Source organism: Myxine glutinosa, chromosome 14 (assembly GCF_964187855.1).
Source record: "Myxine glutinosa chromosome 14, kmMyxGlut1.1, whole genome shotgun sequence".
NCBI classification, from domain to species: Eukaryota; Metazoa; Chordata; class Myxini; order Myxiniformes; family Myxinidae; genus Myxine; species Myxine glutinosa.
Window position 1 is genome coordinate 55,214,277 of NC_136274.1, and position 25,482 is coordinate 55,239,758.

At 46.1% G+C, this 25,482-nt stretch overlaps 1 long non-coding RNA gene across 1 annotated transcript in view; it reads left to right on the forward strand.

Moving 5' to 3' along the window:
- The window catches only part of LOC144888882 (uncharacterized), a 59,042-nt gene extending 48,884 nt beyond the window's left edge, over positions 1-10,158 (forward strand). Inside the window, exon 4 of the long non-coding RNA XR_013621445.1 lies at positions 9,893-10,158. This is a non-coding gene — a long non-coding RNA (uncharacterized LOC144888882). The remainder of the gene's footprint in view (positions 1-9,892) is intronic.
- Positions 10,159-25,482: the final 15,324 nt, after the last annotated feature.

Here is a 25,482-nt window from a genome sequence, read left to right on the forward strand (position 1 = left end):
AGATGGGGAGAAAAGGGGAAGCACACAAACACAACATCCGAGAGCAGGGAGATGTGTGGAAGGGAGAGGGCCCGGGGGGAGGAGGCATGGGAAGGGGGAGGGGGGGGGGAGGGAGAAGTATAAAGCACAAGGACACCAAGGACTTCCAGGACAGAAGTTGGTATTTCAAAAAGGGGAATTGGGGTGAAATTAGCGGGGGTAGAAAAGATCAAGGTTTTGGATGGGGGAAGATAAGAGATGGTGGTGAACAGCTGTTTTAAAGACTTGGAGGGTGGAGTGGGATTGAAGAGAGTGAGGGAGTTTGTTCCAGGGGCGGGAGAAAAGAGGAATGAAGGAGTGAAGGTGAGCAGAGAGTCTTGATTTTGGCAGTTTAACCAAAAGAGGGTTGCAGGCAGATCTTGTGCGACCTGTAGGAATATTTGCGGGACAGAGCCCAGAGAGAGCTGGGGGGGCAAGGCCAGAGAGGAGTCGGTAGAAGACGGAAAGACCACCAACCTGCCTGCGGTGAGTGAGTGAGAGGCCCTTGGAGTTAGCTTCATCGCGGGAGATTCCAATGATTCTGAATGCTTTGGTTTCAACAGCGCGAAGGCGAGCTAGGTGTGAGGCAGGAGCACCAGCCCAGAGGGGAGAGCAGTATTCCATTGAGCTGCGGATGAAAGCCTTGTATGTGGTGAGGAGCTCAGGTGTGCCAAGGAAGGACTTCGCATGACGGAGGATGCCCAGTCGGCGACTGGCTTTGGAGGCCAGATTTGAAATGTGGTTTTTCCAGGAAAGATCATGGCAGATAGTGAGACCCAAAAGCTTGAGTGACAGAACTTCTTGGAGAGGATTATTCAGAAAGTGGATGGGAGGGTTGTCCAGTCGGTCTTTTCGGAGAGACATCGTAAGAGTGTGAGATTTGTCAGGATTGGAAGACATGTTCCACTTGTTTGCCCAGTCTGTGATTTTGTCAAGGTCTGCAGAGAGTGAGGAGGCTGCAGACTGCCGATCTGAGGGATGAAGAATGGAGCGACAGAGAGTAGAGTCGTCAGCAAAGAGATAGAGAGGATTTTCAAGAGAGTCAGAGAGATCATTGATGAAGACCAGAAAAAGCACAGGGCCCAGAACACTGCCTTGGGGAACTCCAGCCTGAACAGGAAGAGGAGATGAGAGAAACCCATTCAGGGCCACACGTTGACTACGACTAGAGAGGAAGTCCGCCAGCCATGCGTGGAGATTTCCATGGATACCAAAAGAGGAGAGTTTGGTGAGCAGAGCGGGGTGCCAGACTGTATCGAAGGCACGTGATATGTCAAAGGGTATCAAATATCAAAGGGTATCAAAAGATATCAAAGGGTATCAAAAGGTTTCAAAGGGTATCAAGGGTGTTAGGGGTCTTAAAATATGTTAGTGTTCTAGGGAGTCTTATGGGGTCTAAAAGGTCAAAAGGGTCTTAGGGGCCTAAAGGGTATTAGGGGTCTAAAGGGTCTTATGGGTCTTCAGGGATGTTAGGGTTCTCAAGGGACTAAATGATCTTAGGGGTCTTAAAGGATTTTAGGGTTAAAAAGGGTCTTAGGGGCCTAAAGGGTCTGAAGGGTTTAGGGGTCTTCAAGGGTGTTAGGGTTATAAAAGGGTCGTCAAGCGTGTTAGGGTTCGGGTGGATCTTAGGGGGTCTAAAAGGTCAAAAGTGTCTTAGAGCCCATAAATGGTGTTAGGGTTTTAAAGGGTCTTTGGAATCTTGGAGGGTCTTAGGGTTCTAAAGGATCTTAGGGACCTAAAATGCATTAGCGGTCTAAAGAGTCTCAGAGGTCTTAAAGGGTGTTAGAGTTCTAAAGTGTCTAAGAGGTCTTAAAGAGTGTTAGGGTTCGAGAGGGTCTTAGGGGTCTTAAAACGCCCTTAGGGTTGTAAAGGGTCAAAAGGGTATAAACTCGAATGTAATTCATACACATACTCACATTCTATTTTTGAAATAAGACAAAGTTGTTGACCTTTTGCCTACGTTGAACATTTGACCTTTTGACCTCAAAACAACAGGCTTCTTACGTACTGTATGACCAACTGTACCATTTTGTGAAGTTTCGTGAAGATCGCAAGTAACAAATGGATTCAAATGCAATACACTCTCGTCCAGCGAGGTTAACTACAACGGCACTCAGTAATGGTGAAGTTGAAGAATCACTTGGGAAATTTTTTTTCTCGTATCTGGATATGGATCTTCATAAAAATCTCATCGGCTTGTTCTTGTCACCTACCCATCTCATTCACATAGTTTTGTTGTAACTCGTCCATAACTTTTTGAGATATTGTGCTATATATCAGTTTTGGCCCCACCTCTCAATGGTGAAGAATCATACACAACGAGAACGGCACTCAGTAGAGAGCGTACCTCCACCTGGTTGGCCATATCACTCAATGGTGAAGAATCACTTAAAAAATTATCCGAGCTGGATCCGGATCTTTACCAAAATTGAATAGATTTTTCCGTGTCACACACCCAATCTGTCCACCAAGTTTCGTCCAAATCCATCCATAACTTTTTGAGATATCCTGCTTTGTATCGTTTTTGGCCCTATCTCCCAATGGTGAAGAATCACTTAAAAAATTAAATAATTTTCATATCCGAATCCATATTCAGATCATCACCAAAGTCGAATCGAATCCTCCTTGTCAGACAAACAACCTGTCCACCAAGTTTCGTCCAAATCCGTCGACAACTTTTTGAGATATCCTGCAATGTATCATTTTTGGCCCTATCTCCCAATGGTGAAGAATCACTTAAAAATTAAATAATTTTCATATCCGAATCCATATTCAGATATTCACCAAAGTCGAATCGAATCGTCCTTGTCAGACAAAGAACCTGTCCATCAAGTTTCGTCCAAATCCGTCCACAACTTTTTGAGATATCCTGCCATGTATCATTTTTGGCCCTATCTCCCAATGGTGAAGAATCACTTAAAAATTAAATAATTTTCATATCCAAATCCATATTCAGATCATCACCAAAGTCGAATCGAATCGTCCTTGTCAGACAAACAACCTGTCCACCAGGTTTCGTCCAAATCCGTCCACAACTTTTTGAGATATCCTGCCATGTATCATTTTTGGCCCTATCTCCCAATGGTGAAGAATCACTTAAAAATTAAATAATTTTCATATCCGAATCCATATTCAGATATTCACCAAAGTCGAATCGAATCGTCCTTGTCAGACAAAGAACCTGTCCATCAAGTTTCGTCCAAATCCGTCCACAACGTTTTGAGATATCCTGCAATGTATCATTTTTGGCCCTATCTCACAATGGTGAAGAATCACTTTAAAAAATTCTAGTAGTCAGGTTCACTATGTCAATAAATTATATTTCGTTCAAAATCATGGTAGATTAGCAAACCTATACATTTTTGGAAAGGTTATAGCATAAGGAAACTAAAAATCAATGTTTACATTTGGAGAGATACCTGTATGGCGGCCATTTTGGATTTTCAAAATGGCCACTGTAAAATACATATTTTGTTCTATTTCTGCCTCTAATTACCCTAAAAACTTTTAAAAATATACTAAACCTATATTTTCAGGGACAAGGAGTCCAATGAAAGTATCAAATTAGTGCTATGGGGAATGGTAAGACACGAATCAAAGGTTTTGAATTGCAAAATACTGTCTTTATATTCGCGATAAGTTGCATAATCAAATACATGTTATCATTTTGTACAGGCAGTTAATAACATCAAAATGTGTCACAATAATTCATATCATCAAACATACACAGGCAGTCAGCAAAATCATATATACACATGCAGTCAGTATAACTTCACATCTACACAGGCAGTCAATGACAAAATATACACAGGCAGTCAATGGCATCAAACATACACGATTACAGAATATGCCATTTAGAGTTCGTCATCACTGTCCTGTGTGTCGTATCCGACAATATAGTCCGCATCGTTTTCACAGTCCGTTCCACACAAGCAAAGGTCGGTCAAATTGATTGGCAAACCGAATTGGTCGAATGGTCGATCGAATCGAATTCGATGAATCGAATCGATCGAATTGGTCGAATGGTCGAATGGTCGATCGAATCGAATCGATCGAATTGGTCGAATGGTCGAATGGTCGAATTGGTCGAATGGAATTGGTCGAATGGTCGAATGGTCGATCGAAGCGATTGGTCGAATGGTCGAATCGAATTGGTCGAATGGAATTGGTCGATTGGTCGAATTGGTCGAATCGAATTGGTCGGAATTGGCAAATGTAAACATTGATTTTCAGATTTTCCATGTAATAACGTTTCCAAAAATGTATAGGTTTGCTAATCTACCATGATTTTGAACGAAAAAACATAGTGAACCTGACTATAGTAGCCGGATCCGAATCCTGATCCAAATCCTGAACCAAATTTCGGCCGAATCCGTCCACAACTTTTTAAGATATGCTGCTTACAGACAAACAAACAAGACAAACAGTCAAGAACAAAAAATGTAACCTCCGTCCACATGCAGTGGCCGAGGTAACCAGCGGTGGAATGCAACCTGGTGGTGCTGCTGTCTGATCCTCTGGCTCACAACACATGGATCCCTGTTTTTGTAAATTGTTACCTGTCGGCAGATATCCCTTTGTCTACATCTGTCTCCAGACGTCAGCCTATGATCGAGGAAGTGCTTAATTTCAATTGAATGTTGTATTTTGAACATTGTATAACACGAATCGGAGCATGAATCACGACACGAATCTGCACACACAAATAACAGTCACGAGGAACTGATGTGACATGTTAAATAAGGTGGTGTAAAAGATGGTGCATCAATGGTGGTAAACTTCCTGATCCTTTTTTTTTTCTTTCTAAAACTACAACCGTTAATTCTTCAATACCTTGATGTTATTGCAATTAGATTATATACTTGAACACTGTAGGAATCAAATCGCCTTCTGCTACTTCCAAAAACCTCCAGTTTAGCAGTACTTGGACAAAATAATATGCCATTTTGCGCCATCTCGGCCAATCATATTTGTCGCTCGCACTCTCAGTGGGGAGAATCTGGAGATTCAGACAAAATGGCGGCTAATGGGACATATCGATTGTGCTCGAAGACACAAAGGAAGAATTAAAAAGATCCTTCCCATGTCTTTCTACTCAGACTGTGCGGGCGGGGTAAGCCAAGGTGTTCTACAAACTGTTTAGTACTCTCGTTTATTCATGTCCGTATGCAGTAATTCATTTAAAGTCCACAATGATCTTTGTCTTGCATGCGTTTCATGTCTTAGGTTACTGGAAGAATTAGAGAAATAGGGATGTGTGTGTGTGTGTGTGTGTGTGTGTGTGTGTGTGTGTGTGTGTGTGTGTGTGTGTGTGTGTGTGTGTGTGTGTGTGTGTGTGTGTGTGTGTGTGTTTCTGTGTGTGTGTTTCTGATGTCATTGGAATGAAAGACGTGTTTTTGGCTCTGAAGATTGTTTGAAATGGACCACAAACGATGACCCCACTGAAACAACCTTTTGATGGCCGTGGTCTTTTGTTGGCATCACTACCAGTACTCCAAATCAGGAAGGACAACCATCTGTTTGATTGTATACAAACAAAAACAAGGGCACCTTTCCAACAATCTGCCTTTCCCTGTCCCTCCCACTTTCTCTCTCCCTGCACCTTTCTCTCTCTCTTCCCCTCTTTCCCTCTCCCCTTCTCTCTCTCCTTATCCCTATCTCCTCCACCTTCGATCTCTCTCCTTCTTCATTCCTTCTCTCTCACTCTTTCTCATCCACTCTTTCTCCTTTCTCCCTCACACCCTCTCTCACACAGACTCTCTCTCTCTCACACCCTCTCTCACACACACTCTCTCTCACACCCTCTCTCACACAGACTCTCTCTCTCTCACACCCTCTCTCACACACACTCTCTCTCCCTCTCTCTCCCACACTCTCTTCTCTCTCTCACACACTCCCTCTCTCTCTCTCTCCCCCACTCTCTCTCTCTCTCTCCCCTCCTCTCTATCTCTCTCCCACAATCTCTCTTTCCCACACTCTCTCTCTCCACCCCCTCTTCTCTCTCTCTCTCTCTCTCTCTCTCTCTCACACCCTCTCTCTCTCACACACAGTCTCTCTCTCCCCTCCTCTCTCTCTCCCCCACTCTCTCTCCTCCTCCTCCTCCTATCTCTCTCTCCCACAATCTCTCTACCCCTCATCTCTCTCTCTCTCCACCACTCTCTCTCCCCCTCCTCTCGATCTCTCTCTCTCTCCCACAATCTCTCTCCCCCTCCTCTCTCTCTCCCACTCTCTCTTTCTCACACTCTCTCTCCACCTCCTCTCTCTCTCTCTCCACCTCCTCCTCTCTCTCTCTCCACCTCCTCTCTCTCTCCACCTCCTCTCTCTCTCTCTCCACCTCCTCTCTCTCTCTCTCTCCACCTCCTCTCTCTCTCTCTCCACCTCCTCTCTCTCTCTCTCTCCACCTCCTCTCTCTCTCTCTCTCCACCTCCTCTCTCTCTCTCTCCACGTCCTCTCTCTCTCCACCTCCTCTCTCTCTCTCCACCTCCTCTCTCTCTCCACCTCCTCTCTCTCTCCACCTCCTCTCTCTCTCCACCTCCTCTCTCTCTCTCTCCACCTCCTCTCTCTCTCTCTCCACCTCCTCTCTCTCTCTCTCCACCTCCTCTCTCTCTCTCCACCTCCTCTCTCTCTCTCTCCACCTCCTCTCTCTCTCTCTCCACCTCCTCTCTCTCTCTCTCCACCTCCTCTCTCTCTCTCTCTCCACCTCCTCTCTCTCTCTCTCCACCTCCTCTCTCTCTCTCCACCTCCTCTCTCTCTCCACCTCCTCTCTCTCTCCACCTCCTCTCTCTCTCCACCTCCTCTCTCTCTCTCTCTCCACCTCCTCTCTCTCTCTCTCTCTCCACCTCCTCTCTCTCTCTCCACCTCCTCTCTCTCTCCACCTCCTCTCTCTCTCTCTCTCCACCTCCTCTCTCTCTCTCTCCACCTCCTCTCTCTCTCTCCACCTCCTCTCTCATCCTCCCTCTTTCTCTCTTTCTCCCTCTCTCTCCAGATAAAGTATTTTGTTTGTACTCGAACCTCCATCAATGTTACAATACCAGTCTGCAATGAAGGCAGCAGCTTGGCTGTGCTCGCACGCATCTTTGTCTCGCTCATGAGATGAGGGCTTAAGCCCAAAACAGCTGCCAAGGACTGCTTGTTGATGTTGATGTTCACATTTTGTAACGCCACGTGAACATTTCTCTCTTCAGGAGTTTTGTAACCCAAATGGGTTTAGTAACTTACCGGTTCTGGTTGTTGTTGTTGTTGACCTTTAAAACCTGATGTTGCACATTGTCCTGTTTGAAGAATCTTTTTAAAAGTGGTTCCTTCCTCTGTTTTTTCCCAGAGGTCGATCTTTCACCGAGTGGGCATCGTGAGAGGGACCCAGGGTTAATACCAGTTCGAGTTTCCTATCGGGGTACACGTAACCAAGTCATCGTGCCACACGTCAAACGACTCGATGAACTTTGAGTTATAAACATCAAATGAGGAATGTTTGTCCCACGTGTGAAAGCAAATCTTCCGACCGTGACGGATACACAGGAGATGACACTTGTTTCGTGACAGTTAATAGAACTCGGATTACATTTCACTTTAAATTCCCTTCTGTTCTTACTTTTACATCTTTGGCAATTTTTAGTGGGTTGTGTGAGTTTGTGTGTGTTTGTGCACATGTATGTTTGTGTATGTGTGTGTTTGTGTGTGTTTGTGTACATATTTGTTTGTGTTTGTGTGTTTGTGCACATGTATGTTTGTGTATGTGTGTGTTTGTGTTTGTGTGTGTTTGTGTACATGTATGTTTGTGTATGTGTGTTTGTGTACATGTATGTTTGTGTGTGTGTGTTTGTGTACATGTGTGTTTGTGTGTGTGTGTTTGTGTACATGTATGTTTGTTTGTGTTTGTGTGTGTTTGTGTACATGTGTGTTTGTGTTTGTGTGTGTGTGTGTGCATGTTTGTGTGTGTGTGTGTGTGTGTTTGTGTACATGTATGTTTGTGTATGTGTGTGTTTGTGTTTGTGTGTGTTTGTGTACATGTATGTTTGTGTATGTGTGTTTGTGTACATGTATGTTTGTGTGTGTGTGTTTGTGTACATGTGTGTTTGTGTTTGTGTGTGTGTGTACATGTATGTTTGTTTGTGTTTGTGTGTGTGTGTTTGTGTACATGTGTGTTTGTGTTTGTGTGTGTGTGTGCATGTTTGTGTATGTGTGTGTTTGTGTACATGTATGTTTGTGCATGTGTTTGTTTGTGTTTGTGTATGTGTGTGTTTGTGTTTGTGTACATGTATGTTTGTTTGTGTGTGTGTATGTGTGTGTGCATATTTGTGTTTGTGTGTGTGTGTGCTTGTGTGGCTGTGTGTGTGTATGTATGAGTGTGTGCACGTTTATGCGTGTATGAATGTATTGTTACGGACGCGGTTTAGAATGTTATTATGGGCCGAGCGGATGGTCCACCGCGACCGTTACAGGATCCCCGATTGGCCCGACTCCCCCAACGTTGACCAGATCGCGCCAGAGATATTCAATTTGGAAACCTCTAAAGCGACCGAAAGAGAAGGAAGAGAGAAGAAGACAGAGTATGGAGGAATAACAGGATTTATTATACACACAAGCAAAAAGAAGGAGCGATCAAAGTTATTTACAAGCAATGGATGGAAGAAGCAGTCACACAGTGAATCGTTAGCTTATACTAGTCAATTTACTTAACCCCAGGACAACGATTAGGACAGACGACGTTCACACTTACATGGGGGATATTGCAGGCAGGTATGGCTTGAGGATGGATGGTTGTTTTTGGGAGGCAATGGAGGGTCCAGCGTGGATTGCTGCCTGGCGCGTCCTTTTCGTGGCCTGCGGCCCCTTAGCTGCCCCCTTAGCTGCAGCGCAGCTGGTCGCACGATGGCTCGCACACACCTGCTCGTTCAGGCGTCTTCCTTCTCCCCAGCAACAACGAGCGACAGCAAGCAAGAGGACGGGGTCAGAGCAAGAGCAGCAAGAGGAAGAGAGTGGAGTGCGTCCCGCGGCGGCTTATATTGGGTTCCTCACCGAACCTTCGCGCACTTTCTCGGGGGTTCCCGCTCCGCCCTCTCTTAGCCAAACCCCTTGTTCTGGGTTGGATGAGCGGGGCCGACTTACTCCTCCCCCCTATGACGAGGGGGCGACCCATCTTGTCTAGCCACTCCCCTTGTTCGTAATGGCCGCAAATGGCGAAAACCGGTCAGCAGCTGCAGGTAAGGCGCCGTCACTTTGCACAGCAGTTCAGTACTGCAATAAACCGTTGATGTCAAAGCTCAAGTGGGGGAATCCCTGGCACATGAGCTGCCATGGATCATCGGAGGGGCCTACGCTTTATTTCGTTTGATGCAATGCAGAGTCAATCTAGGGGGAAACACATATTTAGCCTACATAGAATAAGGAAATAAACTATTTAAAAAGATATATCGTGGCCTGTGTGTAAGTTTCATGGAATTAACTAGGAGGACGGCTGCGACCATTATTTACATTACGAGGGTGTTACACACAACAAAACCATACTTTTCACATTCGTTACACTTCCTCCAAAATTGTTACACTTCTCAAAACCGTTACACTTCTCAAATTCGTTACACTGCACCCTCCTTTCTTCAGGCCCGTACTCGAGGCCTACAAAACTTTAACTTAGTGTGACACGTAGGTGTAATTCCCTCTACAATTAACCTGACCCTGAGTGTGACAATCTTAAAACACAAATAAGTATGTCCCCCTATTGCATTGCACCCTGTCTAACAGACTCAAGCCCACAGCTAACCGAATTACGGAATTGTTCTCAAACTATACATTTACGGTGGGGAGCATTATTTACAGTGACGTTATTTCTTATTTACAACGCAACCCAGGACCTGTGTTTTTTTTTTCTTTTTAGGAAACAAGAAAAAGAAATTCTTGTTGGGAGGGAGGAGACAACACGCATTGCATCGATGCACCAGTACCAATACCACCAAAGCACCCAAAAGCACCACCAAGCACCACAAAAGCACCACAAAAGCACCACTCGATGCACAGTCACCACTGTTCATAATAAACACAACAAAACAACTGGTGGTGGTCTTCTCTTTCTCTGCTGGGCCGATGTTCTTCCCGACGTCTTCTGGCTTCATGCGGCCTACTTGGAAATAATAAAAAGCACAACTTGTGTTCATTTTTATTTAGGGCCGCAGGGGCCAACTAAGGGTGGTCCACCTGTTTGGCATAGGTGCCGCCTTACCGAGGTCCACATGCAAGATTCCCTGGCCACTATGGCCGGTCTCCCACAGAGGTGCCCTGCCCCAGAACCTGGGGTCCATCAAGTGGTACTTGGCCGCAGAACAGCGGTCCATAAAGTGGTACATCAACGCAATGCATGCTGGTTCTGAGAATCTCGTGCGCACAATGGCCATCTCACGCATGCTCCCCTCGGCACCCAATGGCGCACAGGTCCTCAAGTGGGAGACAAAAGGGGGGAAGACAAATGAGCGAGGGGTAAGGTCACAAGGATACACGTCAATAAAGGCAATGCAGGGTGAAGTGCGTACGGAGAGCGAAGTGAGAAAAACTCGTCCCTTCCGTACGTCACCCCCCCTGTCACCTACACTCCCCTTGCCCTTACCCCATATTTACAAGAATTTACACCTTTACAAATTCGTCACTACGTCTTGTCTTCCCCATCTTTCCCTTCTACACCAAATTCGTCTCCAATCCCTCTACTTCAAAATTTGCCATCACCAATTCATCATCAATCCTCATAAGGAGGGAGAGATGGAATTACGCACAATGTCACACCCACGTCATGATGCGTCTCACAATCCAAAACATTTGCATTAATGAAAAATAATAAAACATGGCATGGTGTGGAGTACCTGTCACCTCAGGTGAGTGGATGCAGATGGTGCGAGGAGACTCCAATCCTAACTATCCTCTAAATGACTTTAACACACTTTACACTACCCAGGGTCTTTCCCTGCCAATCCATTGGCCAACTTACACTATGGGTTCTAAAAACCAAATTCCCATTGACCAAACTGTGGTGCTTCTCAATTTGGGGTCTCACTCCCCCGATTCATCTCCCGGTGCCCTTGCACAATTTCTGGGCTGTGACGTGTAGCTCTCCCAGCAGGTCTAACCACCTGCACACCTCCACCACTGCAGTTGCCTCCCGAGCTTACCTGCTCCTCACCCTAACCTATCTAACTGGGGAAGGCCCCTCCTGGCTCTGTCACCCCTTGGTGCCCTCTGGCACTGGGCTACCCGGGTCCGTCCTCCGGATCCTAGGGCCCCATCCACAACAACTCTACCGGCTCCCAGAGCCCACCTGCGGCCTCACCTGGCCAACATCCTCACAGTGGTGGAGTGCCCAAACCAACTACACACACTAACAGGCTACACGCCCAGCCATTTCCACAACACTAATGCACCCATCCAAACATCATTCTTCCAACTCGCACCACAGATGCCAATACCCAACCACAATTTACCTATACCCTCTACCTAACACGTACACTACCCGCCCCGGGTATTCGTGATGGGGGTCCATCCTTCCCCCATTCACACCTTCGCACCATCCACTCCACTCCATAGTTTCCACCATACTCACTCCACGACCATCCATCCCAATACGCCATATATCCCATACCATTTATTCCACACAACCATTCTCCATACCTGTTGTTGCACACCTGTGCACTCACACCTGGTGCCACCTGCACCCTCCTTTCTTCCTGGACCATTTGGTCAACACAACACGCAATCACCACTACTCCCTCATACACTGCTCCACACACCTGTTCAGTTGCACACCTGTGCAATCACACCTGTTCAATCACACCTGTTCAATCCTCACACACACGGCATCATCTCAGCTAACTACTCCCCTCTGAAACTTGCGCTTCCCAGTCACCCCTTTAAACTATTGCGCTCCCACGTCATTATCATCCACTCTAATCTACCTGCGTCCCCTCTACAGGTATCCTTGTCACTAACTAACCTTAACGTTACCTAATGTCATCTTCGCTAGATCCCTACACACAATATCCTAACCCACCCGGGCTAGTTTTAACTGCCATACACCCCATAATCTATAGCGCATTTGCCCCCCCTTCTGTGAGGGTTGAATGAGTTGCCATCCCACCACATCAGGGAGGTCCTACTATCAATTTGGCACACCAAATTTCAGCCAATCAAAAATTTTGCCAATCATCTGCCAATCACCGTACCAATCATCAAATTTTGCCTTTTTCTAATTTTGGGTCCAAAACACTAACCTCATCACTCGTCTACTTATTAGATCCTCTCGGTGCGCCAATTCCCTTCTAAAGCTCGGCTTCGTACAGCCGAGCAATGAATGCGGGTTGTTTTGTGCCAGCGGCTGGATACGTCCCGCATTCGGGGCAGGGACGGGGGCTTACCCGGGCCGAGATCCCACGCACCACCTCGGCGTGGAGCCATCCAATGTCCCGATCTCGACCTGCCGGCACGTCTCAACAAAAAGTGGTCGCCATGACGACCCTTCCTATCGAGCTGCCCGCTCCGCCCAGTGGAGCACGGACGCGGCCGTTCCAAGCGAGGCCCAGCGTGGATCGCGTACGGCGGTCCTTTCGAACCCGCCGTGGCTCGGATCCCCGCTGGTTCTCGCGGCACGCGAAGCCCGGCACGCACCGAGGGCCCGATTCGGCTAAAAGTCGCTCTAACCGCTAACCCGGTTACCGTCGATGCCTCACCTGCATGCTTACACGCATACGCTACCCCTTGCTTGCTCATACCTCCAGCTGTTCCCATGCTCCTCGTACCTTTCCTTACACACCTCGGTACACTCATTCCGCTCACAGACTTGGTCACACACCTGACCACCGAACACCTTGGCACACATTCGTCGCTCGCACACCTCACCAACACACCTCTTCGCGCCCCCTCCTCGGTCACCTCCTCTGTGACAATCACAGGTATGCTCTTACTCGCACACCCAACCACGTGCCTCACGACCAACTCAAGTGTGCATTCCCACACACGCTCTACCATTCCAGGTGTGCATCCTTCCATTCCAGGTGTACATCCTCGCTCACCTGTCACAACCAACTCACGCTCCGTGTCACTCTCACTACTCTCACCTCCACTCTCGGTCGCGCACTCACCCTTACTCTCGACAGCGCACTCTTTCCTCATGCACCTGTCCGTTACACACCTTTCTCACGCACACTCTTGCGCACACTCTCCCGTTACACCCTCTGTAACACTCACCACAGGCGTGCATTCCCCCTTACTCTTGACAGCGCACTCTTTCCCCATGCACCTGTCCGTTACACACCTTTCTCGCGCATCCTCTTGCGCACACTCTTTCGTTACTTCCTCCATAACACTTACCACACCGCGCTTCCATGTACCCCCTCGCACACGCGCTACGACCGACTCACTCTCGACAGCACACTCACTGGTCGGCGCGCACTTTTTCCGCACACACCCCATGGTCGGACATTCTCGCACACCTCTTTTTCGCACACCAGACCTGTCGCACACTTCACCAACGGCCTCTCACGAACACCCGGGTCTAAATCAACCCCCAAGCCGACTGAAGCTTTCCTCACATCATGTACATTTCCGATTATATCGCCACTCACCTTGGCACCTCGTCTCCGCACCTCCTCTGCCACCTGCAAACTCTTTATTGGGTTAGTGAGCATCACATTATGAGTTGAGCACCGACCTTGCACATATTCCATCACCTCCTCCTGGATTTCTCTTTTAGTTTCTGTCCGTCTCTTCTTAATTTCACTCACCTCTTCTTCCACTTCCTCTAATTTTTGCTTCACCTCTTTTATTTCCCGGTGCGTCTCCTCAAGTTCGTCCTCTAAGGCTACCGTGACCGTCTCTATGTGCATCCTCACCTCTCGGTCCTTTGTCTCCATTACCTCTGTCACCTCGTCCACCCTCATTGTCAGTCCCTCACGTACCATCTGACATTGCCTCTGTGTCGCTATTAATTCGTTCTTAATGTCTTTTTGTGTCGCTTTTAACCCTCCTAGTACCGCAGTGTTCTTTTGAACCTGCTCCACTAACTCCGTCTGTCCCTCTGTCAGCTGTTCCACCTCCTCCGTCAGACCCTCTATGCCCCCCTGTAACCTAGCCGTATTATTCCTCACCTCTTTCTCCATACGCTTCTCACCTCGCTTTACCTCCTCGCGTAGCCCCGAAACCTCCTCACTTACACCTCGTCGTATCCCCTCTTTCATCTCCTCCATCTCTTTTGTAGATGCTACCCTCATCTGTCCCAATTCATCCCTCTGAGCATCCAGTTTACTTTCTAACCCGATTTGCACCTCCTCTATCTGGTTCCCCATTCGTTTGATTTCCCTGGCAGATTGTTCCCCTATTTCCCGCAATTTGTCCTCCATCCTATTTTCTAACCCCACTAACCCATTTTTCACCTCTTTTATCCCGTTGTCTAACCCCTCAAAATTATTGTCTAACTTCCCAAATTTCTTGTGTAGCCCCTCACCGGTACCCCTCGCTTCATCCCTCATTACCCACAATTGCTCACCCTGAGCATCCATCCGGTTCCCCATTACCCCCATTTGGCCCTCCAATCGCTCACCCTGAGCATCCATCCGGTTCCCCATTCTGTTTTCCATCCCTTTGAAATTATCGTCTGTTTTTACCATAAAGGCCATCATCTGTTTCATAAACAGGTTCCAATTCATTGGCATCTCGGGTTCGGCTACCGCGACCATGGGCGCGGCTAAATTTGGTCCCGCAACAACCATGTGCGCGAGGACGCCATCTTGTGCGCCCGAAACCTCGTGCGCGAGAGCGCCATTTTGTGCGTCTGATACCCCCTCAACCACATCCTCCATATACATTTCCCCGAGGTCCTGGGTTACCCCTAACCCGTCTATCTCCCCCACCGACATCCGATCGCCTTGATTGTCCATGGCGCAATCTCAAAATTCGGGTTTTATAAAACAGCAAAATTTCGGCAGCTCGTAATTTTGACCAAAATTTTTTTTTTTCTACACGTTTTAAAAATTTGGTTCGGGCCTCGTATCCCACTCCTCGACACCAATTGTTACGGACGCGGTTTAGAATGTTATTATGGGCCGAGCGGATGGTCCACCGCGACCGTTACAGGATCCCCGATTGGCCCGACTCCCCCAACGTTGACCAGATCGCACAACAGATATTCAATTTGGAAACCTCTAAAGCGACCGAAAGAGAAGGAAGAGAGAAGAAGACAGAGTACGGAGGAATAACAGGATTTATTATACACACAAGCAAAAAGAAGGAGCGATCAAAGTTATTTACAAGCAATGGATGGAAGAAGCAGTCACACAGTGAATCGTTAGCTTATACTAGTCAATTTACTTAACCCCAGGACAACGATTAGGACAGACGACGTTCACACTTACACGGGGGATAATGCAGGCAGGTATGGCTTGAGGATGGATGGTTGTTTTTGGGAGGCAATGGAGGGTCCAGCGTGGATTGCTGCCTGGCGCGTCCTTTTCGTGGCCTGCGGCCCCTTAGCTGCCCCCTTAGCTGCAGCGCAGCTGGTCGCACGATGGCTCGCACACACCTGCTCGTTCAGGCGTCTTCCTTCTCCCCAGCAACAACGAGCGACAGCAAGCAAGAGGACGGGGTCAGAGCAAGAGCGGCAAGAGGAAGAGAGTGGAGTGCGTCCCGCGGCGGCTTATATTGGGTTCCTCACCGAACCTTCGCGCACTTTCTCGGGGGTTCCCGCTCCGCCCTCTCTTAGCCAAACCCCTTGTTCTGGGTTGGATGAGCGGGGCCGACTTACTCCTCCCCCCTATGATGAGGGGGCGACCCGTCTTCTCTAGCCACTCCCCTTGTTCGTAATGGCCGCAAATGGCGAAAACCGGTCAGCAGCTGCGGGTAAGGCGCCGTCACGTTGCACAGCAGTTCAGTACTGCAATAAACGGTTGATGTCAAAGCTCAAGTGGGGGAATCCCTGGCACTTGAGCTGCCATGGATCATCGGAGGGGCCTACGCTTTATTTCGTTTGATGCAATGCAGAGTCAATCTAGTGGGAAACACATATTTAGCCTACATAGAATAAGGAAATAAACTATTTAAAAAGATATATCGTGGCCTGTGTGTCAGTTTCATGGAATTAACTAGGAGGACGGTTGCGACCATTATTTACATTACGAGGGTGTTACACACAACAAAACCATACTTTTCACATTCGTTACACTTCCTCCAAAATTGTTACACTTCTCAAAACCGTTACACTTCTCAAATTCGTTACAGTATGTATGTATGAGTGTGTGCACATTTATGTGTGTATGTATGTATGAATGTGTACACGTATGTGCATGTGTGTGTTTGTTTGTTTGAATTAACTCATAACTCTCCTTCATGATTCTGTGGATTTGTTCTGAAATAGTGTTTGGCTTTATTCTTGTTGATTTTAATTTGTAGGAATGAAAAACGAATGAATGTTGAATGTGAATGTTGAATGAATGTGTTGATTTTGAATGTGAATGTTGTGTGTGTGTGTGAATGTTGTGTGTGTTGTTGAATGTATGTGAATGTGAATGAAGTGTTGTGAATGTTGTGAATGTTGTGTGTGTTGTGTGTGTGAATGTTGTGTGTGTGAATGTTGTGTGTGTGAATGTTGTGTGTGTGAATGCTGTGTGTGTGAATGTTGTGTGTGTGAATGTTGTGTGTGTGAATGTTGTGTGTGTGAATGTTGTGTGTGTGAATGTTGTGTTGTGAATGTTTGAATGTGAATGTTGTGTGTGTTGTTGAATGTATGTGAATGTGAATGAAGTGTTGTGAATGTTGTGTGTGTGAATGTTGTGTGTGTGAATGTTGTGTGTGTGAATGTTGTGTGTGTGAATGTTGTGTGTGTGAATGTTGTGTGTGTGAATGTTGTGTGTGTGAATGTTGTGTGTGTGAATGTTGTGTTGTGAATGTTTGAATGTGAATGTTGTGTGTGTTGTTGAATGTATGTGAATGTGAATGAAGTGTTGTGAATGTTGTGTGTGTGAATGTTGTGTGTGAATGTTGTGTGTGTGAATGTTGTGTTGTGAATGTTTGAATGTGAATGTTGAATGTATGTGAATGTGAATGAACTGTTGTGAATGTTGTGTGTGTGAATGTTGTGTTGTGAATGTTTGAATGTGAATGTTGTGTGTGTTGTTGAATGTATGTGAATGTGAATGAAGTGTTGTGAATGTTGTGTGTGTGAATGTTGTGTGTGAATGTTGTGTGTGTGAATGTTGTGTTGTGAATGTTTGAATGTGAATGTTGAATGTATGTGAATGTGAATGAACTGTTGTGAATGTTGTGTGTGTGAATGTTGTGTGTGAATGTTGTGTTGTGAATGTTTGAATGTGAATGTTGAATGTATGTGAATGTGAATGTTGTGTGTGTGAATGTTGTGTGTGAATGTTGTGTTGTGAATGTTTGAATGTGAATGTTGAATGTATGTGAATGTGAATGAACTGTTGTGAATGTTGTGTGTGTGAATGTTGTGTGTGAATGTTGTGTTGTGAATGTTTGAATGTGAATGTTGAATGTATGTGAATGTGAATGAAGTGTTGTGAATGTTGTGTGTGTGAATGTTGTGTGTGAATGTTGTGTGTGTGAATGTTGTGTGTGTGAATGTTGTGTGTGTGAATGTTGTGTGTGTGAATGTTGTGTGTGAATGTTGTGTTGTGAATGTTTGAATGTGAATGTTGAATGTATGTGAATGTGAATGAACTGTTGTGAATGTTGTGTGTGTGAATGTTGTGTGTGAATGTTGTGTTGTGAATGTTTGAATGTGAATGTTGAATGTATGTGAATGTGAATGAAGTGTTGTGAATGTTGTGTGTGTGAATGTTGTGTGTGAATGTTGTGTTGTGAATGTTTGAATGTGAATGTTGAATGTATGTGAATGTGAATGAACTGTTGTGAATGTTGTGTGTGTGAATGTTGTGTGTGAATGTTGTGTTGTGAATGTTTGAATGTGAATGTTGAATGAATGTGAATGTGAATGAACTGTTGTGAATGTTGTGTGTGTGAATGTTGTGTGTGTGAATGTTGTGTGTGAATGTTGTGTTGTGAATGTTTGAATGTGAATGTTGAATGAATGTGAATGTGAATGAACTGTTGTGAATGTTGTGTTGTGAATGTTGTGTGTGTGAATGTTGAATGTATGTGAATGTGAATGAAGTGTTGTGAATGTTGTGTGTGTGAATGTTGTGTGTGTGAATGTTGTGTTGTGAATGTTTGAATGTGAATGTTGAATGAATGTGTTGATTTTAATTTGTCGGAATATTAAAGGAAAATCCGTTTGAATCATCTTGTGAATTTATTTGAATATTCTGTGAATTATTGAGGAAATTTGGGCCTGGAAGGATAGCTTCCAGGTACATACTCACCTTTAAGGTGTCTAGCCTGGGTTCAAATCTTGACCTGGCTATAAACTGTCATCCTTGTGTTTTGCATGGAGGAGGATTCATCAATGTCAGTGAGAAGGCCATTAAGCCGGAGGACTCGTCTGCCAGCACTCGTCATTGGCGGTCGTTTAAGATCCCACCGTGTTCTCCACGAAGAGTAGGTGAGTTATCGCCAGCATCCTGAACAAAATTGCAGACAGTAATAGTGCCAGCCTCTTAGTGTAAGCAGTAAAATAGATAAAATCAAGAGGATGTTGATGTTGATTGAATTGCTATCCACCATGGGAAGCTTGGAGAAGCTGACGTTTCGCACGTTAACCCTTCATCGGAGCAAAAGAGAGCAAAGGGTCAACATAACCCTCGCTTCCTACGGCGGTTAGCAAATCTCCGCCAACGTAGATCGACACTAATCTTCACCAGCAAGACAAACTACAATAGTAGTAGTCGCGAAGGCTGGTGTTGGCCTAACGGTTAAGGTGGCTGCCTTAAGGTCTTATGGTCTTGAGTTTGAACCCCTGTCGTGCCGTTAGAACACCAGGTGGGTTGATTCAGCCTGTCGTCCTTGAGAAATCAGCAAAATGAGCAACAGCTTACTGGAAACTGGGGGCACTGCATCAGCGGCACGGCTGCGCTCCCAGCAATGATGCCACACCTGCAAAATGAATAAATAAATAATTAGTTGTGGTAGTAGTACACAACAGGGGAAATTTTTCTGTGCGAATGAAATCAATTTGTAGGTCGATTATCAAGTCCCATCACCACCTGAGTTTTCAGGCCTTTTGGTCCCATCACCACCTGAGTTTTCGGGCCTTTTGGTCCCATCACCACCTGAGTTTTCGGGCCTTTTGGTCCCATCACCACCTGCATTTTCAGGCCTTTTGGTCCCATCACCACCTGAGTTTTCGGGCCTTTTGATCCCATCACCACCTGAGTTTTCGGGCCTTTTGATCCCATCACCACCTGAGTTTTCGGGCCTTTTGGTCCCATCACCACCTGAGTTTTCAGGCCTTTTGGTCCCATCACCACCTGAGTTTTCAGGCCTTTTGGTCCCATCACCACCTGAGTTTTCAGGCCTTTTGGTCCCATCACCACCTGAGTTTTCGGGCCTTTTGGTCCCATCACCACCTGAGTTTTCGGGCCTTTTGGTCCCATCACCACCTGCGTTTTCAGGCCTTTTGGTCCCATCACCACCTGAGTTTTCGGGCCTTTTGATCCCATCACCACCTGAGTTTTCGGGCCTTTTGATCCCATCACCACCTGAGTTTTCGGGCCTTTTGGTCCCATCACCACCTGAGTTTTCGGGCCTTTTGGTCCCATCACCACCTGAGTTTTCAGGCCTTTTGGTCCCATCACCACCTGAGTTTTCAGGCCTTTTGGTCCCATCACCACCTGAGTTTTCGGGCCTTTTGATCCCATCACCACCTAAGTTTTCGGGCCTTTTGATCCCATCACCACCTGAGTTTTCGGGCCTTTTGATCCCATCACCACCTGAGTTTTCGGGCCTTTTGATCCCATCACCACCTGAGTTTTCGGGCCTTTTGGTCCCATCACCACCTGAGTTTTGGGCCTTTTGGGGTTTTCCGTGTTTTACATCCTCCTGACCCAGATTGCTCGTGTAAACAAAACAGACCCCGTGCACTTGAGACAATTGGAACATTTGGCCCAATATCGGCCGTCGATTCAGAGCAGGCTTTGTGTGCAATCCCACTAACTTCATTAGCATCTGTTAGGAGTCCGCACACAATGAGCCTGGACCATGAAGAGCGGTGTCAAAAACACGTGATTGTGCGAAGAGGGCACCGCGAGCCCGCTTTGTCGATCGCCTCCTTTGGCGTGTCGTCGGATTCAAAATGAAAACTTGTCCGGTCGGATTCATACGAGTGTTTGTTTTCTGGGATCGCTGTCAAGCACTTGCGGTTTTATAGGATGAGGGTTCATGCTATGACGTCACGGCAGGAACACAGCACGACCCAATCGGGTTCCGTTATAGTGAACGATGCAAAGATGGCTCAAAATCTGGCAAAACTTTCACCTAGTCCTCAAACAAGGCAACCTCTTCACAGGACCACTGCGGGTAGGAGGGAACTAGGCCAGGTACAAAAACAAATGTTCCTACCCCGATCGAGTGTTTTTTAGGGGACACCATCTCCATACTGGATGGTCGTTGCCTTCCAGAGGAAGCTCGTACACCTTTTCCCAGGTGTTGTTTTTAGTCCTTGCGGGTTGTCACAGTCACCTTTCTCACTGGAAAAGCCATAACCTGAGCATAAATAATATGAGAGTTAAGACGGAAGGAAGGTAGGGGTCTTTCACTCCGAGAGTAGTTGGTGCACGGAATGGTCTCGCTGGAAGGTAGTGACAGCAGAACCGGTTGATAGTTTCATTTAGAATAAGATGGGTACCTATATAAGCTTTGGAGATGGAGGTGTACAGGGATATTGGCAGGAGTGGTAGGTAGTTTGAGCATGCCAGGGTGATTGTGAGACCCGTGAGAGCGTCACGTCAAGGTGTGGTGGGTGTTGTGCATTCTTCACCCGAAACCCACCTTCGCTCCCCCGCACCAATATATATTTCAAAAAAAGGTAAATAAATATTTTCCAGGTTATTTAATTTAATTTTATTTCAACACTCTGGTGATGTCACTGACCCTGTCACACCTTTATCATCCCCACCCCCAGACCACCCGATATTGAATGAAGTCGTTAGCTTGACGGATTTATTACCCGTGCACATGAAGCGGAAAGTGGGGTTAAGCGATTGTTTCATGTCCGTCCGTCTGTTTGTCCGTACCTCCACAAATGACAGTTTACGATCGAGGAAAACTTATTACCATCGCCTGAGGGGAGGTTATTGCATTGGAGTCCGTTAGTTACTTGCAAAATCCAAGATTTTTCAAGTATATTGGTCGGTTGCGTTTGTGGTTCTGTCTGTCTGTCTGTCTGTCTGTTTGTCTGTCTGTTTGTTTGTTTGTCATCGGCCTACAGGTCACAATTCTAAACCGATCGTCACGAAACGTCACCAAGTTGTATAGGTCGTCCCAATTGAGAAGCCTCTTGTTTTTGGGGTCAACAGGTCAAAAGGTCAACATAGGCCAAAGGTCACCAACTTTGCCAAATTTCTAAAATCCTCAATTTTAATCTGATTGACTTGAGATTTGAAGAGGACTCGCATATCTGGTAACTGAATTCAACCACCAAGTATATTTGAGGTCAAAAGGTCAAAGGTCAACTCAAGGTCAAACTTCTAAAATCATTTTTCATCTGAAAAATCGTCGCTTTTCATCCTGTTGACCCGAGCTTTGATCAATATCGTAAATTATAATCTTCAAGAAATGGACAATTTGCTGTATCAATGGAAAACTTTTGGGGGGTGGGAGGGGGGGCGGATTTTGCAAGTATCGTGCTCCGCATTACGTCTTCTTGTTTGTTTGTTTGTCTGTCTGTCTGTTTGTCCGCACAGAGTAAATATAATTTTCTCTGTAACCTTTGGTCTGATTGACAGGAAATTTTCACCATAGGTGCAACTCCACCTGAATAATATTTTAATGACAATTATGACGTCATAGGTCACGTGGTTCGGCCGCCATCTTGGAAAATCCGAAAAACTTTGCACATCTATATCTCCGAAAGCGCTGAATAGAAAAAATTGAGACATGGCTCATTGTAAAGAACTCTCCATGGGGAATAAAATATGTTAATGATGATGTCATAGGTGCCTCCATTATGACGTCATAATTCGACAAGTACAAAACTTCATCCGATCAAGATGAAATGTCTTGAGCATAATCTAGGGATAAATTTGGGGAGGGGAAAAAATATGATGACGTCATCGGGCACGTGGTGCGGCCGCCATATTTGTTTTAACACAAAAGCTTTATAAACCACTGAAAACACATCTTGGCGAGGGTTTGCAATCTCTGCTCTTTCTTGTTTGAATTTAATTTTAGATTTTGAACATGAATTGGAAATCAAAGGTGCCATTTAATATTACTTTGGCCCTGAATTCACCCTGATCACGCATGCGCAGAAAGGAGTGAGGTCATGTTTTTACTGCCTGCCTGCTTGGCAGTCAAACAAAATTGAAAGTCATTCCAAACAGAAAATCTCCTGTTGTTAAGGACGTCGTAATGGACACAAACAACAGGCTGGAAGAACTAATGTAATGTGTTCGATAGGGTGGTGTAAAAGGCGTTGCGTCAATGGCACTTAATTCCGGAATTAATTAATTTATATATCTATTTATAATCTTTATTTTATTTAAATATTATTATATATTTTATCACTGTAGAACCCAAATTGCCTTCTTAATATTTCCAAGATCCTTCAGTTTTCCAGTACTTGGACATGTTAAATAGGGTGGTGTATAAGGGTGATGTACATGTGGTTGGTGGTCTGTGCTCTGTCTTTTTAAATGCTGAGCGTCGATAAAGGAAGCAGCATGTACCATTTTTAAAGTCTTTGGTATGATGCAAACAGGGTTCGGACCACTAACCTCCTTGACTCGAATGATGAGATATTTCATCGGAAATTCTCAGGTAGATTCAGGTGGATTCTAAGTGGGCTGTTTAAACAGAAAAGTACCTTTGAAGCGTATAAAACATGGGATGGTTGAAATAGCTCACTGTCATGGATTTGTTCACCTATGACGTCATCACACATGACGAACAAAATAATTTAATATACAGGGGTGGTTTGTCATCCCAAATCGTTTATTTGTGACCATACTAAGCTGGTTAATAAATAAAGATCAAACTCCCTAAATTGACTGAGGCAGCAGGACACAGATCGAGTCCCATCAAAGCACTTGCTGCATGAGTTGTCAGCAACAAGTGTCGTCTGACACACACACACACACACACACACACACACACACACACACACACACACACACACACACACACACACACACACACACACACACACACACACACACTCTGCCCTGCTGACCACCAGTTAGGAGGTTTGCAGTCAGGAATAGTAAATTAAACGAAAAGAGCAACACTGACCCGACATGTGACATCGCACCAGATTATTAACGAACTTGGTATAGTCACAAACACACGATTGGCAGTATGTAGATGAGCCTGATGAGCCCAACACGAGGGCGAAATCAGGATCGGCGGCTCTGATTTGATTTATTCGTGACCATAAAGGCAAAAATCTGTCTCCAAAGACTTGAGTCTCATACGGATGCCATCCTTGTTTGCAGGTGATGTGTGGGCATAATTTATGTGCATGACGTCAGTGTCTTGTGACGTCTCGGGTCAGTGTTGCTCTTTTAGTTTAATTTTTCATTCATGACTGCAAACCTCCTAAGTGGTGATCGTCAGGGCAGAGACCATGTGGTCGTGCGGCAGACGACACTTGTTGCTAACAGGTTGTGCATTTGCTGTGTTACCTTTTCAGCATTATCACCTCCCCCATGCCCCTTTCGTTTTAACATTCGCTCTTTACCCTCCCTGGTGTGGATTTGCCATTCCCAGCAAAAGGCTCTTCTGTGTGTATTAGTCAAATACAGAGCTGGTCAGCCGTGCAAGGGTGGAGGTTAAAGGGAAATCAGTTTAATGAGTGGCATTTGAGCCATTATATGGTTTTCAAACAGACCCAGGTGTTCGTTGGTAGTTGCGCGCACACACACTTTAACAAGACTATATTTATATTGGCATTTAGTGAAGCAAAAAGGTCCAGAGAAAGTCCATCACTATGTATAACACGGGGAGATGGAGATGGGGAGGAGAGGGAGATGGGGAGGGGGAGATGGGGAGGGGGAGATGGAGAAGAGGAGGGGAGAGGGAGATGGGGAGGAGAGGGAGATGGGGAGGGGGAGATGGGGAGGGGGAGATGGAGAAGAGGAGGGGAGAGGGAGATGGGGAGGAGAGGGAGATGGGGAGGGGGAGATGGAGAAGAGGAGGGGAGAGGGGTGAGGAAGCAGGAAGGGAAGGGGAAGGGAGGTGAGGAGGCAGGAAGGGAAGGAGGGGGGGGGGCAAATGGAGGGTGAAGGGGAGGAAAGAAGGGGGGAGGAGTGAGGTGGAGAGGTGTATGGGTGAAGGGGGGGGGGGAGAGTGGAGAAGGGAGGGGAGAAGGGGCGGATGGGGAAGAGAGGGGTTAAGGGGGTGGGAATGGTTGGATGAAGGGGGGAGGAGAGGGGTGAGGTGAAGTAGAGTGGGGAGGGTGAAGAAGGAAGGGGAGGGGTGAAAAAGGGGATGGATAGGTGAAGGAGTGGGGTGGGGGGGGGGGAGGAGAGGAAAAGAGAGTGGAGGGGAGGAATGGGGAGGTGAGAATGAAGGGGTGGGGCAGAAAGCTAATGGTGGTTTTATATGTAGTATGTCTCACCTGTGGTATACATCTTTCAACCTGATAAGACAACAACAATTCCAGGCATAGCTGAGATTTTGCTTCATCCATTTACTAAACCAACATGATGATAACACAAATGTCTGCGGAACACGAGTCCTGCCTTCCTCGATGGGATATCGTAATATGATCTTCATGGGGGAACATGGCATGGAATTAGATTTTAAATATAATTATTTATTTCATGAATTATTCACCATTGAGTGTAATGTAATGCACAGAAAATATAAACAATAATAGTAATACACAACGCTGGTGCGCCTGTGTCAAAAACATTCTGGGATTTCTGTCCTTGAGACAATCAACCAGCTGTCCTGTCTATGCTTGTGGACACACGTTCGCAGGGGGGCGGATACAATGGATTGGGTGAGGGAGGGGGCAGGGAGGTTCAGGGGGGCGGATACAATGGATTGGGCGAGGGAGGGGCGGGGGAAGTTCAGGGGCGGATACAGAATTTTGGAAAGAACAACCAAGACGAATGTCCGCAATAAAGGTCTTGAATTTAAAGAGATGGTCCAATCCTTTGATATGTGTACAGAGCCTGAGTTAAGTTGTCGATCCCATTATAAACTCTCTGCTACATCAATGGTATGACATCAATGAGTGCACCTTCCCTAACATGGACCTTGTGCTGGTGACCCATCTTCGATCATGGATTCCTGTTGGTCCTTAAAGATCCCTCGGATGTCTTTTGATGAAGAGTACGCAAGTGATCACCGACACCCTGA